The sequence below is a fragment of the Vipera berus genome (assembly GCF_964194415.1).
Source record: "Vipera berus genome assembly, chromosome: 3".
Lineage (NCBI taxonomy): Eukaryota > Metazoa > Chordata > Lepidosauria > Squamata > Viperidae > Vipera > Vipera berus.
Window position 1 is genome coordinate 74175218 of NC_138204.1, and position 18340 is coordinate 74193557.

The 18340-nt window shown below is 54.2% G+C and overlaps 1 protein-coding gene across 1 annotated transcript in view; it reads left to right on the forward strand.

Annotated features, from left to right (window-relative positions):
• Positions 1 to 18340, forward strand: part of LOC308666503 (serine/threonine-protein kinase TNNI3K) — a gene marked incomplete at both ends in the record, with an annotated part of 226850 nt that overhangs the window by 152692 nt on the left and 55818 nt on the right. The window lies entirely within an intron of this gene.

The following is an 18340-nucleotide window of genomic DNA, read 5'->3' on the forward strand; positions in this document are numbered from 1 at the left end:
GCTGGTTAAGGACCACGAGAGACAGCTGGCACTTCGTTGAAGAGATGTTTATTCTGGAGGGAATCCCGGTGGTGACAGTGGGTTATAGTCGCCCTTTTATACATGAGCTGTCAAACCCTTAACCAATCCCTGCGGTGTATTCTCCCGCCGCGGAAACTCTGACCAATCGGCTCTCGGCGGCTCTTGACAGCTCCGAGCCGTCAACTGGCTGCCGCGCGTGCGCGATCAGCTGGCGGCAGCCTTGATAGCTGACAGCTGTCAGGTTGCCGTGTGTGCATCCGATCTGTCAGAGCACTGTCAGCGGTTTTACCTCATAACTACTGTTGTTCCTAAACCTTTGAAGTATACACAACACAACACAACATTATCTGCAGTGGTTGCTTAGGAAAAGCCACTGGGGTATTAATGAGAGGAGCAGGCATATGAAGATTAATAAAAATGGATTCCAATTGAAATTGAAGGTGGAGTTTAGTTTCAGGAGGCAATTCTGCTGCTCAGATTTGTACATCAATTAATGTTCAGGGTCTTTATTCAACCCCAGAAGGTAATTGTGAAATTTATTTCTAGGCTGTTGCAAATTTACCCATTAAGGCTGACTTGTTGCAATTCACCATGATTAATTAAGAAATGACCAGAGACTAAACTACAGCCTATACACTTCTATCATAACATGGGGACAGAAGGCAGTTCTCCCACATTAAATATAGCACAAACCACTGTAAGTGGAATATATGGATAAAAAACAAATATAGAAAACATATATATATATATATATATATATATATATATATATATATATATATATATATATATATATATATATATATATATATATATATATATATATATATATATGGATATTTGAGGGAACACCTGCTGCCAGCATCAAGTTTCCTTCGTCCAGTGCACTCACAGAGGGAGGGTCTTCTCAGGGTGCCGCCAGTAAAAGATTGCCGGCGGATAACACCCAGGGAGAGGGCCTTTTCTGTGGGTGCGCCTACCATCTGGAACCATCTGCCCGTGGAGCTCAGGACTGCCCCTGACTTACGCTCATTCCGCCGGGACCTGAAAACTTGGCTCGTTGAGCTCTCTGACCCAGGCTGAGAATTTTAACTGGGGTTTTATTTTCAGGGATAATTTAATCTTTTAATTCTCTTTTAACTTTGTATTTTATATTGATATGATTTTAAAATGCCCTGTAAACCGCCCTGAGTCCTTCGGGAAAGGGCGGTATACAAATCTAATAAAATCTAAATCTAATCCAGTGAAAAGGCGGAAATTTTTTAATAGGCTCATTCACCAACAATTGGATATCGTGGCAATACAAGAAGTCCATATAAAGGAACAACAAAAATATTTGTTAGTACAACCAAAAATAGGGAATCTATTCGTTTCCTTAGACCGACACAAGAAAAAGAGAGGAGTGGCATTATATGTAAACCCAAAATTGATAGCAAAACAAATCTATAACGATAAAGAGGGTAGAATACTGATAGTCGAGGTTGTAATAAACCACAGGAAGGTCATGATGGTAGAGATATATGCCCCAAACCATAACCAAGAACAATTTTTTAAAACACTTCACAATAAGATATGTAGCATTGATTATGAGGAGATCTGTTTAATAGGAGACTTTAACGCTATCCTAGATATAAATTTGGATTATATGGGTAAGACGCTCAGGAAAAAGAAGAGAAGAACTCTACCGAGATCTTTTCTCAACTTGGCTAACGATCTAAATATTCAAGATGTCTGGAGGGAAAGAAATCGTAAGGCTAGACAATATACATATTACTCCAATCGACATAACTCATGGTCTAGAATAGACATGGTATGGATGACGGAAGAAATTAGTTCTGAAATAGACGAGGTGCATATAGCGGTAGGTACTTGGGCAGATCACAATCCTATTAAACTTAACTGGAAAGGTTCCAAAAAAATACCTAGATGGACACTACAAAGAGCAATTTTAAAAGAAGACGAATTCAAATCCAAGATGGAGAGAGAACTAAGTTTTTTCTTTAAGGAAAATAAAGCTATAGACACCTCAGTACAAAACAATTGGGATACGGCCAAGGCAATGATGAGAGGGGTAGCGAGGGCATACATGGTATACAAAAACAAGGGGAAAAGACAACAACGGGAAAGATTAGAAGGGGAATATAAGAGCTTAGAAGTTATACTCCAACAAGACCCACAAAAAGAGAATATTAAGCAATCTATGGATTTGATTAAACACAAGCTTAACATTTTAGACAAAGAGAAATTAGCACAACAACTGAGAAACACGAAACAAAATTTCTTTGAAAATGCAAATAAACCGGGCCGTTGGCTCGCATATAAATTGGGAAAACAAAAGGGGAAAAACTGGATTCGCGAACTACGAGATGAGGAAGGGAGAATATTCCACCAGGAAGAGAAAAAAAAAATCATAGCCCAGGAATTTTATGAGCGTTTATACAAAGAAGATAGCCAGGCAAGTGTGGAGAAAATGGAGGAATATTTTCAAAAAGCCAAACTACCCAAGGTCACAGAAGATACTAGAAATATGCTAAACGAGGAAATTCAGCTATCTGAGGTGATAAAAGCTATCAATGCACAAAAGAACAATAAAGCATCGGGCCCTGACGGTCTCCCGTCAGAAATCTATAAAGAATTACAAAACATCTTAGCGCAACCCCTAGTGGAGGTATTTAACACAGTATTAGAAGGCGCAAGAACGCCTAAATCTTGGTCGGAGGCAAACATAACCCTTATCCCGAAAGATAATACGGACCATACATTAATCCAAAATTATAGACCCATATCACTTCTTAATTCGGACTATAAGATATTTACATCAATTATAGCGGAACGATTGAAACGATTTCTGAACGACTTCATACACGCAGACCAGAATGGTTTTCTCGCTAAGAGACACACTAAGCACAATATTAGAATAATATTAGATACGTTGGAGTACTATGAATTACATAGTGGTCAACAGATGGCATTACTTTTTTTAGACGCCCAAAAGGCATTTGATAATGTTAAATGGTCTTTTTTGCACCAACAACTTAGCTTCATGAATACGGGTGAAAAATTTATAAATGTAATTAGGGCAATTTATGACAACCAGGAAGCAAAAATAATTATTAATGGGGAAGCATCTAGGAAGTTTCAAATTCAAAAGGGAACACGGCAAGGCTGCCCCTTATCACCATTGCTGTTTATATTATCACTTGAAGTATTAACGAGAATTATAAGAAACGACCCAAAGATAAAAGGATTAACCATCAAAAAGGAAACCTTTAAACTTCAAGCTTTCGCGGACGATCTGGTTTTTATTATGGAGGATCCATGTCAGACGGGACCAAATTTATTGGAAGAACTATCTAAATATGGTGAGGTCGCTGGACTGCGAATAAATAGAAATAAGACCCAAGATGATCGTTAAAAATATGACCAATAAACAAAAAGAAAATTTGGCTAGAATCATGGATATAGAAATAGTCAAGAAAATAAAATATCTAGGGATTAACATTACGGCTAGATGCACCTCACTCAAAAAAGATAATTATGATAACGTAGTGAATCAAATAAAAGGGGATCTGGAAAGATGGGGAAATCTAAATCTCTCATTATTGGGAAGAATCGCTGTCATTAAGATGAATATTCTGCCTAAAATCCTGTTTCTGTTTCAGAATATCCCAATACAACTCGATTCTAAATTTTTTCGAAATTTGAATAAATTATCATTAAATTTCGTCTGGCAGGGGAAAAAACCAAGAATTAAATTGAAATATTTACAGGACACGAAGGAAAATGGGGGTTTTGGATTGCCAGACTGGGAATTATATTACCATGCCGCGGCTCTGAGTTGGATAAGAGAATGGGTAATCTTGAGAAATAGAAGACTATTAACTTTAGAGGGTCACGATTTGCAATATGGCTGGCATGCTTTCCTATGGACGGAGAAACAAGGTCTTTTCTCACATTTTCAAAAACATCAGATCAGGCATGCGTTACTTAATACCTGGAAAAAAATCAGATCTCATAACTACACTAAAGTACCGGTCTGGCTATCCACCCTTGAAGCGATCGTTTACCCAAATCTATTTGATTTGGGTAACATAATTTCATACAAGGATATTCTGAATGAGGAGAGGGAATTGAAACTTAGGAATGAACTAGAATTACAAGGTATAAAACTCGATTGGTGGGCCTACTTACAAATCCAATCGAGATTTAGGAAGGATAAAAATGAATGGGGGATATATACCTCTGAAACAGCATTGGACAAAATATTACTGGGACCAGACTCTAAACAAATAAGGAATTTATATAAATTGCTTTTGGGATATAATCTGTTTGAAGAGCAAGTGAAGGATCCCATGTTGATCTGGGCTAACAATTTAGGACATAACATTGATTTAGGTACTTGGCAAACAATTTGGGACAGAAACAAAAGGATAACACTGGCCTCATCGTATAAAGAAAATTTATTTAAAATGTTTTATCGATGGCATCTTCCCCCAGCCCGTCTAGCAAAAATGTATACAACAGCATCTCCCAAATGTTGGAAGTGCTCTGAAGAGATAGGCACATACTTCCATACGTGGTGGTCTTGCAGTAAAACACAAAAATTTTGGAGAATGATTTGGATCTGGCTGAAAGAAATATTGAAACAAGATATTGAGTTTAGTCCAGAATTTTTCTTGTTGGGAATTACGAAAGAGAAATATCCTAAAGATGTGCTATATTTAACGATCCATATTATCACAGCAGCTAGAATGTCATTTGCGCAAAAATGGAAAAAGAATGAGATCCCAGGTGAGAAAGAAGTTATTAGGAAAATTTGGGATTGCGCAGAAATGGACAAACTAACTTTGGAACTAAAAAATAAAGATCAATCAGACTATTATAGAATTTGGAACAAATTGTATCTTTGGAGGGATAAAAAGAAAGGTCTTTAATAGGTTTTACAGACTAGCTCATTGTCTTAAATATTCTGTTATTTTACTGATTTGTAACTTAAGTGTATTTAAGTGTTTATTTGATGTACATGTAGCAAGGTCCATTCAAAAAGCCTTGACAAATACTTAAACATACATTTGCCTTGCCTTCCAGCTAATATAAGAGAGACAGAACCTGTGGCTCAGGAGGTTAAAACACTTCCTGATATACAATCAGCCCGGGTTCGAATCTCAGATAAAGGGTATGACTAACTGATGAGAACATAAATGAGTTCGAAATGATCATCTTAGCCTCCCAAATTCTTTATTAGCAATTTGAATAATTTGCACAAATAATGAGCTGTCATAAGTTGACTAGTTCCTGTGGATAACCAAAACAGGAATGAAAGAGTTAATTAGCAAGGTCCATTCAAAAAGCCTTGACAAATACTTAAACATACATTTGCCTTGCCTTCCAGCTAATATAAGAGAGACAGAACCTGTGGCTCAGGAGGTTAAAACACTTCCTGATATACAATCAGCCCGGGTTCGAATCTCAGATAAAGGGTATGACTAACTGATGAGAACATAAATGAGTTCGAAATGATCATCTTAGCCTCCCAAATTCTTTATTAGCAATTTGAATAATATACACGTATATATATATATTTGAACATTGTAGACAAAAAGGTTTGTCAGCCCGCTGGTACTGTGTCCAATGTTTTTAAATAATAAATTTAATAAAAAAAATTAAAAAAAAATCTAAATCTAAATATATTATAATGGGAGGATGGTGAAAGAAAAAGACATAGTATAATGGTATCTCCTTCCATTTCTCAGTTAGAATATAAATCGTATATTAGCTCGAACTACCTACATTTAACACCTCTCCCATTTTTGTATTAATTTTAAGAAAAGATGACAACCTACTTAATTTTAACAGTAAAGACACTTTTTTTAAAAAAATGGTAAAACTTAACAATTGCACTGATTGCACATTACAGGATACATATAAAGCTTTGTTTCCGTTATTTATAATAACACATCTTTAATAAGTCATGTCTTTAAAATCCAGCCCAGGAAGGGTTTGGGAATATGGCCTGTGTCAAAACCCGTCCTGCAGCAAGCAGGGCAGTATGCTGAACACAGGAACGGGAGACAACCGATGCGATCTGCAAACACTTTATTCTTCAAGGCAGCAGCCACAACAGGGAACAAAGCCAGCGTTGGCCGCTACTTGCAGCCAACGCTACTATATACACACCCAAAAACCCCACCCATACTCCACCCAAACACGCCCCCGCCCTCCCACTCTCTATATCTTCCCCACCCCTCCCCTACAAGGCCTTTCGCCCGTCGGCCTGACAGGTAAGCCCCCTCCCGTGTGTTTCCGCCACCGTGCTCCTCCCCCTCACCCACTCCCTGCCGCGCCCAACTCCGTGCCCCCCTGTCGTTGTTCACGCCCGAGGCCCCCAGCCACCCGGTCACCGCAGCGGGGAAGGTCCCATCCCCTAATGGCAGCGCCGGCTCCCAATCCACACAGTCCCGTGCAGGCATGACGTCGGCCAGAGAAGGCGACTGCAACGGCGGAGCCTCTGTAACAATCCGCCGCGAGGCCGAGGCTCCCGAAGCCTCCCAGGCCGCTGGGACGCTGAGCCGGCCCGAGCCTCCACCGGGCAGGCCGCAGGCCAGGGAACCCTGCGCCGACGCGCCGCCGGGCGAGGGCAGCAGCCGCGGCGCGTCCGGAGGCGGTAGATGAGGCGGCGCGGGCCCCGGAGCCTCCGAAGCCGGGGAACCCTGCGCCGACGCGCCGCCGAGCGAAGCCAGCAGCCGCGGCGCGTCCGGAGGCGGCAGAAGAGGCGGCGCGGATCTCGGAGCCCTCCAAGCCGGGGAGCCGTGAGCTGACGCGCCGCCGGGCGAGGCCAGCAGCCGCGGCGCGTCCGGAGGCGGCGGGAGTGGCGGCGTGGATCCCGGGGCCTTCCGAGCCGTTTTGGTGCCGGGTAGGATCGGCGGGAGGGAGGCAGGGTGTGCCGAGGGGGTGGAGGGACCCCCCTTTGAGTGTCGGGCTCCCGAGGCCCGACATGCTGCCCCCTCTACCAGGGGTCCACCTGGAATGCAAGGAGAGAGAGGTGAGCAGTCTGTAACATGACCAGCAATCCCCCCCTGGGTCCCCCCCGGCTTCCCCGGGTGTTTCCGGTGGAAAGCACGGAGAAGGCGTGGTGCGCACACATCCCCATCCCGTACCCAGGTGGCCTCCTCCATGGGGTACCCCTTCCAGAGCACCAAGTATTGCACCCGCCCCCTCCGTTTCCGGGAGTCCAGGATCTCCTGTATCTCATAGTGGTTGCCGTGTATAGGCCCCGGGCCGCCCTCCCCCACCGCCACAGAGGCGGTTGTAGCAGGCTTCAGCAGGCTACTGTGGAAGACGGGGTGTATCTTTCCAAGTAGGGGGGGTAGCCGAAGTCTGACGGTGACAGGATTTATTACCTGTATAACCCGGAAGGGCCCGAGGTATTTGGGCCCTAGCTTTCTACACGGCACCTGTAGCCGCAGGTATTTCGTGGAGAGGTAGACAAGATCACCTACTTTGGGAGGTGCAAACGGCCGTCTCTTCCTGTCCGCCTGCTCTTTGTATGACCCTGCAGCTCGCTCTAGCGCCTTCTTAGCTATCCCCCACACCCCCTCCAACCGGTGCATCCACTCCCCAGGTGTGCAGGAAGCCGGGGCCCCCTGGTCACATCCCGCGATAGGAACGAACTCGTAACCAGAGACCACTTTAAAGGGGGAGAACCCGGTACTGCTATGCACTGCGTTGTTGTAGGCTACTTCCGCGAGGGATAGCAGGTCTACCCATTCAGACTGTTGGTATGAAACATAACAACGCAGGTATCGCTCCACCGCCGCATTTGCACGTTCCGCGGCTCCATTTGTGCTTGGGTGGTACGCCGAGCTCAGGCCCTGTGTTGCTCCGATACAACGCACGAAGTCCCTCCAGAACCGGGCCGTGAACTGTACTCCACGGTCGGAGATGATACGTCGTGGCACCCCGTGGAGACGATAAATGTGTTGAACAAACAACCAGGCCAGCCGACGGGCTGAAGGCAATCCCTTGCACGGGATAAAGTGGGCTTGTTTCGAGAACAGGTCCACTACCGTCCACAAAACGTTATATCCCCTGCTTTCCGGTAGCTCGACCACAAAGTCCATGGCGATGTCCTGCCAAGGTCGTACGGGATCTGCCACCTGTTGTAGCAGGCCCGCCGGTTTCTTAGTAGAGGGCTTGGTGGTTGCGCAAATGCGGCACTTCTGCACATAGCTCTCGATGTCTCGTCTCATGGTCGGCCACCAGAACTGGCGGCGGGCCAGATGCAGGGTCTTCACGAACCCGTAATGACCCGCCTGCCTGGCATCATGGCATTGATAGAGCGCCTGGTCCCGTGCCGCCGCAGGCACATACAGCCTGGCCCCGTGCCAAGCTAAGCCATCCCGCAACGAGAGGGTGTCGGGGTGCGCCTGTGCCCATTCATCAGTCGCCAAAACCCCCTTACAGGTCCGCAGAAACCCGTCTGTCACAACATTGGCCTTGTGCTCCGTTTCCTCTACCGGGCGGGGCGGTGGTACCAGTGCCTGTACTACCTCCTCTTTTCGACAATCGTACTGTGGTAGCCGAGATAAGGCATCCGCCAGAAAATTTCTACCCCCGGGCACATACTTGAGGCGGAACCGGAAGCGGTGGAAATATTGGGCCCACCGTACGTGTTTCGGAGACAGACGGCGGGGTGTCTGCAGGGCTTCTAAGTTTTTATGGTCCGTCCAAACCTCGAACTCCTGACTAGCCCCCTCCAGAAGATGTCTCCAAGTCCCCAAGGCCCAGCGGACCGCGAAGGCTTCTTTCTCCCAGATAGCCCAAGCCCTCTCCGCGGTTGTTAGCTTCTTGGAGGCGTAAGCGCAGGGCCGTAATCCTCCCATTGCATGCCGTTGCAAAAGGACAGCTCCAACAGCCACATCGCTTGCGTCAGCCTGTACTACGTAGGGCAGGTCAGGGTTCGGGTGTTGTAGGACGGGCTCCTTAGCAAATTGCGCCTTGAGCGCCTCGAAAGCCCGCTGGCATGTAGTGGTCCATACAAGCTTCTGCCCTGGCCGCGGCAACGTTGCCAACTGTTTAGTCCGTAGTAGATCCGTGAGCGGTAGGGCGATGGAAGCGAAGTGTGGAATAAATTGTCGATAAAAGTTAGCAAAGCCTAGAAAGCTCTGCAATTGTTTCCGGGTCCGTGGGGCCTGCCACTGTTGGATAGCCTCCACCTTCCCCGGGTCCATCTCCACCCCGTTGGAGGACACCCGATATCCCAAATAGTCCAGCCGGGGTTTGTGAAACTCACATTTAGAGAGCTTCACATATAACTGGGCGTCCCTCAGCTTGGTCAGCACACTCCGGACTAAGGCGACATGCTCCTCCAACGTTGACGAATATATGAGGATGTCGTCAAGATAAACTAGGACCCCCCGGTACAAATGGTCATGCAGGACTTGGTTGATCAACTGCATGAAGACCGCGGGGGCTCCTTGCAGTCCAAACGGCATTACCCTAAACTGAAAGCTCCCCAGCGGGCAGTTGAAAGCCGTCTTCCATTCGTCACCAGCTTTAATCCGAACACGGTAGTACGCCTCTCTGAGGTCTAACTTGGTGAACACCCGGCCCGTAGCCAAATGAGCTAAAAGGTCCTTCACCAAAGGGAGGGGGTACAAGTGCTCTACACATACCGCGTTGACCCCCCGATAATCAACACACAGTCTTAGAGTCCCATCTTTCTTCTCCCTGAACAAGACAGGGGCCGCCATCTTAGACCGAGCGGGCTGGATGAACCCCCTCCGCAGGTTCTTGTCAATGTATTGACGGAGCTCCTGCATCTCCCGGGGTGCCATTGCGTACATACGGGGTTTCGGCAGTTTTGCCCCCGGCTCCAGTTCAATAGCGCAGTCCGTCGGGCGGTGGGGTGGCAAAACATCGCACTCCTTCTCGTTGAACACATCTGCGAGATCGCTGTACTCCCGTGGCACCTGTGTCTCAAACTCAGTCCCCACCCCAGCGGCCCCCTCTGGCCCACCAATCCCCTCCGGACCCATGAAGGAATGCTTTGCAGGAGGCTGGGGCCCTGTCCCGAGACGGAGGTGTCGGCATCCCCCCTCCCACCAAACCGTGGGGCCCCACCTGTCCAACCACGTGAGCCCCAAGATAACCGCCTCCGTCATAGACGGCACCACGACAAACCGGAGAGTCTCCCAGTGTGTACCCAATTCCATTCTCACCGGTGCCGTTACATGCGTAATAGGTGCTCCACCCAAAAGGGACCCGTCTACCTGCTGAAATCGGATAGGTTTGGGGAGCCGTTGAAGGGGGATACCGGCCTCCCTTGCCATCACCAGGCTAATGAGGCAGCGCGTGCTGCCTGTATCAACCAAGGCCTTACACTCCCTCCTCTCACCCGTTCGTGGGCTTATCAACACCACAGGCAGCACAAAAGGGCACACCGGAGCGCTTACCATCGGGTCCTCTTCGTACTCGTGATCCTCAGACCCATCGGATGTGTCAGTCCGTCCGTCCGCCGGGCCCACTGGACGCACCGGTGTTGATGTTCGGGGTGTCTTGTCGGCCACCTGGTACGCCGTTCTGGAGCGTTCCGCAGCCCTCCTGGGGGTCGGGACCCGCGCCACCGGAGGGTTGGAGCTTGGTCGTAGCGGAGGTAACGGGCAGTCCACCGCCCGATGGCCCGGTTGGTCACAGCGGAAACAGCGGATCGTTGGACGGGATGCTGGTAGGGGGCCGGGTTGTGTCGCCACCGGCTCGGGCTTCCGGCTCCCGGTCTTCGGCCCCTCCGGGGCCCTCCAGGTTCCAGGACCCACTACTGGCCTGCCCCGGGTGTCCTGCAACCCAATATCTAGCTCCACCGCCACCCGGAACCAATCCTGAAGCCGTGCAGGAACCCCCCGCACCACACATGCCCGTCGGAGAGCCCCATCCAGACCGGCCCGGAAGTGGTGCACCAACAAGCGCTCGGGCCACGAGCGTAACCTGCCCGCAACCCTTCGGAACTCGAGCACATACTCCTCTGCCGGTCGTCCTCGCTGCCTGATGGCTAACACTTCAGCCTCCGCGCGATGTAAGCGGGACACATCTTCAAAGCGGACGCGCAGAGCTTCCAAGAACAGCCCCACGTCCCCGAGTTCACGGGCGTGGTCACTGTAAAGGTCCGCTGCCCAGGTTGCAGCCTCTCCCTGAAGGCACGCGGTGACCGCCACCACCATCGCCCACTGTGATGGATAGGCATGGGCATACCCGTCCAGATGGTTAATCACCTGCCCTAGGAACATGGCCAGGCGGTCGGGATGCCCGTCATAGGTTGTGGTAAGCGGTGGGGGTCCCCACACCACACCCGGACCCCAATGTCCAACAGGTGGACGGGTCTGAGCCTGGGACACCCCCACCGATCTGGGTGCCGGACGGCCAGGGCCTCGATCAGGCGTTGGCCAGACATCACGCCCTCCTTGTGCTCGTGTGGATGGGGCCCGAACGCCACCCTCCCCAGGCACCTTGAACTTTGGGCTGGCCAGTCGGAAACGGGACGTTGCTGGCTGACTGGGAGCCCCCCCAAGAGACCACTGTCCCGTGTCATCGTCGGGGCCCATGGCCACCCAGGAACCGCCGTCACGAGCCCCGACTTCTCCGAACCTATCGCGCAGCATGTCCATGGTTTGGCTCCCGGGTGCGGTTGAATAACTGTAATCCTCTCCGTCTTCGTCAGTCAGCCGACGCTCCCTCCAGCCCAGTGGAGCCCCACTGGGCCGGCCCGTTCGTCCTTGCTCGACCCCTGTGCGCCCCAGGATCGAGCTCAGCCACCACTCCCCCCCCTGGGACTGGCTACCAGCACCCAGGGATTCCACCACGGGGTCTGCTGGTGGTACATCCCGCACTTTAGGCCTCACAGCAGGCTGGACGTCCTCCACGCCCCTCTCCGCAGGGGCTGTCGCCTCCGCCCCGGCCACGCCAGCCTCCTCCGATACAGTCTCCAAAGCAGCCCCTTGCGTGCCCTCTGCCATGGCGCATTAACGGAACACAGCAGAAGGGCAGTCAGGCCACGATGCTAAGGGGAAAACGCTGGCTTTCTGTCAAAACCCGTCCTGCAGCAAGCAGGGCAGTATGCTGAACACAGGAACGGGAGACAACCGATGCGATCTGCAAACACTTTATTCTTCAAGGCAGCAGCCACAACAGGGAACAAAGCCAGCGTTGGCCGCTACTTGCAGCCAACGCTACTATATACACACCCAAAAACCCCACCCATACTCCACCCAAACACGCCCCCGCCCTCCCACTCTCTATATCTTCCCCACCCCTCCCCTACAAGGCCTTTCGCCCGTCGGCCTGACAGGTAAGCCCCCTCCCGTGTGTTTCCGCCACCGTGCTCCTCCCCCTCACCCACTCCCTGCCGCGCCCAACTCCGTGCCCCCCTGTCGTTGTTCACGCCCGAGGCCCCCAGCCACCCGGTCACCGCAGCGGGGAAGGTCCCATCCCCTAATGGCAGCGCCGGCTCCCAATCCACACAGTCCCGTGCAGGCATGACGTCGGCCAGAGAAGGCGACTGCAACGGCGGAGCCTCTGTAACAATCCGCCGCGAGGCCGAGGCTCCCGAAGCCTCCCAGGCCGCTGGGACGCTGAGCCGGCCCGAGCCTCCACCGGGCAGGCCGCAGGCCAGGGAACCCTGCGCCGACGCGCCGCCGGGCGAGGGCAGCAGCCGCGGCGCGTCCGGAGGCGGTAGATGAGGCGGCGCGGGCCCCGGAGCCTCCGAAGCCGGGGAACCCTGCGCCGACGCGCCGCCGAGCGAAGCCAGCAGCCGCGGCGCGTCCGGAGGCGGCAGAAGAGGCGGCGCGGATCTCGGAGCCCTCCAAGCCGGGGAGCCGTGAGCTGACGCGCCGCCGGGCGAGGCCAGCAGCCGCGGCGCGTCCGGAGGCGGCGGGAGTGGCGGCGTGGATCCCGGGGCCTTCCGAGCCGTTTTGGTGCCGGGTAGGATCGGCGGGAGGGAGGCAGGGTGTGCCGAGGGGGTGGAGGGACCCCCCTTTGAGTGTCGGGCTCCCGAGGCCCGACAGCCTGCATGCATGACACTTTATATATCCTTATAGCAATAGGATTTACCGTATATACTTGAGTATAAGCCGAATTTTTCAGCCCACTTTTTGGGCTGAAAAATTCCACTTCGGCTTATACTCCAGTCAACAAAAAAACTTACCGAGGACTTGTGCGCGGCCGAGGCTTTGGTGCTTCCGGGATCGCGCGCACCTCTCCCAAGCCACCGCCATCCGGAGACCTGCCGAAGTTTGGGGAGGTTTGGGGAGGTGCGCGCGCACCTCCCCAAACCTCCCCAAACGTCGGCAGGTCTCCGGACCTCCGCGCCTTGCCTGCCTGCTTCTTTCCGCAGCGGAAAGAAGCAGGCAGGCAGGGCGCGGAGGAACGGAGACCTGCCGACGTTTGGGGAGGTTTGGGCGCCTCCCCAAACCTCGGCAGGTCTCCGTTCCTCCGCGCAGACCTGCCGACCTTTGGGGAGGTTTGGGCGCCTCCCCAAACCTCCCCAAACCTCGGCAGGTCTCCGTTCCTCCTGCCGACCTTTGGGGAGGTTTGGGCGCCTCCCCAAACCTCCCCAAACCTCGGCAGGTCTCCGTTCCTCCTGCCGACCTTTGGGGAGGTTTGGGCGCCTCCCCAAACCTCCCCAAACCTCGGCAGGTCTCCGTTCCTCCTGCCGACCTTTGGGGAGGTTTGGGCGCCTCCCCAAACCTCCCCAAACCTCGGCAGGTCTCTGTTCCTCCTGCCGACCTTTGGGGAGGTTTGGGCGCCTCCCCAAACCTCGGCAGGTCTCCGTTCCTCCTGCCGACCTTTGGGGAGGTTTGGGCGCCTCCCCAAACCTCCCCAAACCTCGGCAGGTCTCCGTTCCTCCGCACAGACCTGCCGACGTTTGGGGAGGTTTGGGCGCCTCCCCAAACCTCCCCAAACCTCAGCAGGTCTCCGTTCTTCCTGCCGACCTTTGGGGAGGTTTGGGCGCCTCCCCAAACCTCGGCAGGTCTCCGTTCCTCCTGCTGACCTTTGGGGAGGTTTGGGCGCCTCCCCAAACCTCCCCAAACCTCGGCAGGTCTCCGTTCCTCCGCGCAGACCTGCCGAAGTTTGGGGAGGTTTGGGCGCCTCCCCAAACCTCCCCAAACCTCGGCAGGTCTCCGTTCCTCCTGCCGACCTTTGGGGAGGTTTGGGCGCCTCCCCAAACCTCGGCAGGTCTCCGTTCCTCCGCGCAGACCTGCCGACGTTTGGGGAGGTTTGGGCGCCTCCCCAAACGTCCCCAAACCTCGGCAGGTCTCCGTTCCTGTTTGGGGAGGTTTGGGCGCCTCCCCAAACCTCGGCAGGTCTCCGTTCCTCCGCACAGACCTGCCGACGTTTGGGGAGGTTTGGGCGCCTCCCCAAACCTCCCCAAACCTCGGCAGGTCTCCGTTCCTCCTGCCGACCTTTGGGGAGGTTTGGGCGCCTCCCCAAACCTCGGCAGGTCTCCGTTCCTCCGCACAGACCTGCCGACGTTTGGGGAGGTTTGGGCGCCTCCCCAAACGTCCCCAAACCTCGGCAGGTCTCCGTTCCTGTTTGGGGAGGTTTGGGCGCCTCCCCAAACCTCCCCAAACCTCGGCAGGTCTCCGTTCCTCCGCGCAGACCTGCCGACTTTTGGGGAGGTTTGGGCGCCTCCCCAAACCTCCCCAAACCTCGGCAGGTCTCCGTTCCTGTTTGGGGAGGTTTGGGCGCCTCCCCAAACCTCGGCAGGTCTCCGTTCCTGTTTGGGGAGGTTTGGGCGCCTCCCCAAACCTCCCCAAACCTCGGCAGGTCTCCGTTCCTCCGCGCAGACCTGCCGACGTTTGGGGAGGTTTGGGCGCCTCCCCAAACGTCCCCAAACCTCGGCAGGTCTCCGTTCCTGTTTGGGGAGGTTTGGGCGCCTCCCCAAACCTCCCCAAACCTCGGCAGGTCTCCGTTCCTCCGCGCAGACCTGCCGACGTTTGGGGAGGTTTGGGCGCCTCCCCAAACCTCCCCAAACCTCGGCAGGTCTCCGTTCTTCCTGCCGACCTTTGGGGAGGTTTGGGCGCCTCCCCAAACCTCCCCAAACCTCGGCAGGTCTCCGTTCCTCCTGCCGACCTTTGGGGAGGTTTGGGCGCCTCCCCAAACGTCGGCAGGTCTGCGCGGAGGAACGGAGACCTGCCGAGGTTTGGGGAGGTTTGGGGAGGCGCCCAAACCTCCCCAAACAGGAACGGAGACCTGCCGAGGTTTGGGGAGGTTTGGGGAGGCGCCCAAACCTCCCCAAACGTCGGCAGGTCTGCGCGGAGGAACGGAGACCTGCCGAGGTTTGGGGAGGCGCCCAAACCTCCCCAAACGTCGGCAGGAGGAACGGAGACCTGCCGAGGTTTGGGGAGGTTTGGGGAGGCGCCCAAACCTCCCCAAAGGTCGGCAGGAGGAACGGAGACCTGCCGAGGTTTGGGGAGGTTTGGGGAGGCGCCCAAACCTCCCCAAAGGTCGGCAGGAGGAACGGAGACCTGCCGAGGTTTGGGGAGGTTTGGGGAGGCGCCCAAACCTCCCCAAAGGTCGGCAGGAGGAACGGAGACCTGCCGAGGTTTGGGGAGGCGCCCAAACCTCCCCAAAGGTCGGCAGGTCTGCGCGGAGGAACGGAGACCTGCCGAGGTTTGGGGAGGCGCCCAAACCTCCCCAAAGGTCGGCAGGAGGAACGGAGACCTGCCGAGGTTTGGGGAGGTTTGGGGAGGCGCCCAAACCTCCCCAAAGGTCGGCAGGAGGAACGGAGACCTGCCGAGCTTTGGGGAGGCGCCCAAACCTCCCCAAAGGTCGGCAGGAAGAACGGAGACCTGCCGAGGTTTGGGGAGGCGCCCAAACCTCCCCAAAGGTCGGCAGGTCTGTGCGGAGGAACGGAGACCTGCCGAGGTTTGGGGAGGCGCCCAAACCTCCCCAAAGGTCGGCAGGAGGAACGGAGACCTGCCGAGGTTTGGGGAGGTTTGGGGAGGCGCCCAAACCTCCCCAAAGGTCGGCAGGAGGAACGGAGACCTGCCGAGGTTTGGGGAGGCGCCCAAACCTCCCCAAAGGTCGGCAGGTCTGCGCGGAGGAACGGAGACCTGCCGAGGTTTGGGGAGGCGCCCAAACCTCCCCAAAGGTCGGCAGGAAGAACGGAGACCTGCCGAGGTTTGGGGAGGTTTGGGGAAGCGCCCAAACCTCCCCAAACGTCGGCAGGTCTGCGCGGAGGAACGGAGACCTGCCGAGGTTTGGGGAGGTTTGGGGAGGCGTCCAAACCTCCCCAAACAGGAACGGAGACCTGCCGAGGTTTGGGGAGGTTTGGGGAGGCGCCCAAACCTCCCCAAACGTCGGCAGGTCTGCGCGGAGGAACGGAGACCTGCCGAGGTTTGGGGAGGCGCCCAAACCTCCCCAAAGGTCGGCAGGAGGAACGGAGACCTGCCGAGGTTTGGGGAGGTTTGGGGAGGCGCCCAAACCTCCCCAAAGGTCGGCAGGAGGAACGGAGACCTGCCGAGGTTTGGGGAGGTTTGGGGAGGCGCCCAAACCTCCCCAAAGGTCGGCAGGAGGAACGGAGACCTGCCGAGGTTTGGGGAGGTTTGGGGAGGCGCCCAAACCTCCCCAAAGGTCGGCAGGAGGAACGGAGACCTGCTGAGGTTTGGGGAGGCGCCCAAACCTCCCCAAAGGTCGGCAGGTCTGCGCGGAGGAACGGAGACCTGCCGAGGTTTGGGGAGGCGCCCAAACCTCCCCAAAGGTCGGCAGGAGGAACGGAGACCTGCCGAGGTTTGGGGAGGTTTGGGGAGGCGCCCAAACCTCCCCAAAGGTCGGCAGGAGGAACGGAGACCTGCCGAGCTTTGGGGAGGCGCCCAAACCTCCCCAAAGGTCGGCAGGAAGAACGGAGACCTGCCGAGGTTTGGGGAGGCGCCCAAACCTCCCCAAAGGTCGGCAGGTCTGTGCGGAGGAACGGAGACCTGCCGAGGTTTGGGGAGGCGCCCAAACCTCCCCAAAGGTCGGCAGGAGGAACGGAGACCTGCCGAGGTTTGGGGAGGTTTGGGGAGGCGCCCAAACCTCCCCAAAGGTCGGCAGGAGGAACGGAGACCTGCCGAGGTTTGGGGAGGCGCCCAAACCTCCCCAAAGGTCGGCAGGTCTGCGCGGAGGAACGGAGACCTGCCGAGGTTTGGGGAGGCACCCAAACCTCCCCAAAGGTCGGCAGGAGGAACGGAGACCTGCCGAGGTTTGGGGAGGTTTGGGGAGGCGCCCAAACCTCCCCAAAGGTCGGCAGGAGGAACGGAGACCTGCCGAGGTTTGGGGAGGCGCCCAAACCTCCCCAAAGGTCGGCAGGAGGAACGGAGACCTGCCGAGGTTTGGGGAGGCGCCCAAACCTCCCCAAAGGTCGGCAGGTCTGCGCGGAGGAACGGAGACCTGCAGAGGTTTGGGGAGGCGCCCAAACCTCCCCAAAGGTCGGCAGGAGGAACGGAGACCTGCCGAGGTTTGGGGAGGTTTGGGGAGGCGCCCAAACCTCCCCAAAGGTCGGCAGGAGGAACGGAGACCTGCCGACGTTTGGGGAGGTTTGGGGAGGTGCGCGCGATCCTGGAAGCACCGAAGCCTCGGCCGCGCGCAAGTCCTCGGTAAGCTCCGGGCGGACACTTGCTTCGCGTCTCCTGAGGGAAGGGGGGGCGACTGGAGCGGGCGTGTTTCCTCGCCTGCTGGGCGCCGCGATTTGCCCGGGGAACGCGCGGGCCCCGAATGACAGCGTGGAGCGAGGAAGCGGACAGCCAGGGCTTCCCCGAGAGCCGCGGCCACACAGGGTATTCCTGTGTATTCAGGCTTGCAAAATGGCGGATCGAGCCTCTGCTGGCGGCAGAGGCTTGCAGAACGGCGGATCGGCTTATACTCGAGTCAATAACTTTTTCCAGTTTTTGGGGGTGAAATTGGGGGGTCTCGGCTTATACTCGAGTCGGCTTATACTCAAGTATATACGGTATATCTATATACCGCTTCACAGTGCTTTGCAGCCCTTTCTAAGCAGTTTATGGCCCCCAAGAATCTGGGTCCTCATTTTACCAACCTCAGAAGGATGGAAGGCTGAAACAACCTGGAGCCGGTGAGATTCAAACTGCAGTCAGCAGAATTAGCCTGCAATACTGAATTCTAACCACTGCACTACCATTGCTCTTATCCTTTGAGTATCATATGTAAAAAAAAGTATAGATTTCTAAACATATACAAGTTGATCCATCTACAGTAAATGCAAGTCATGTAGCATCCAATTGTATTATTTACTCTTCCTATGACAATCATCAGATTACAAACAATTTTA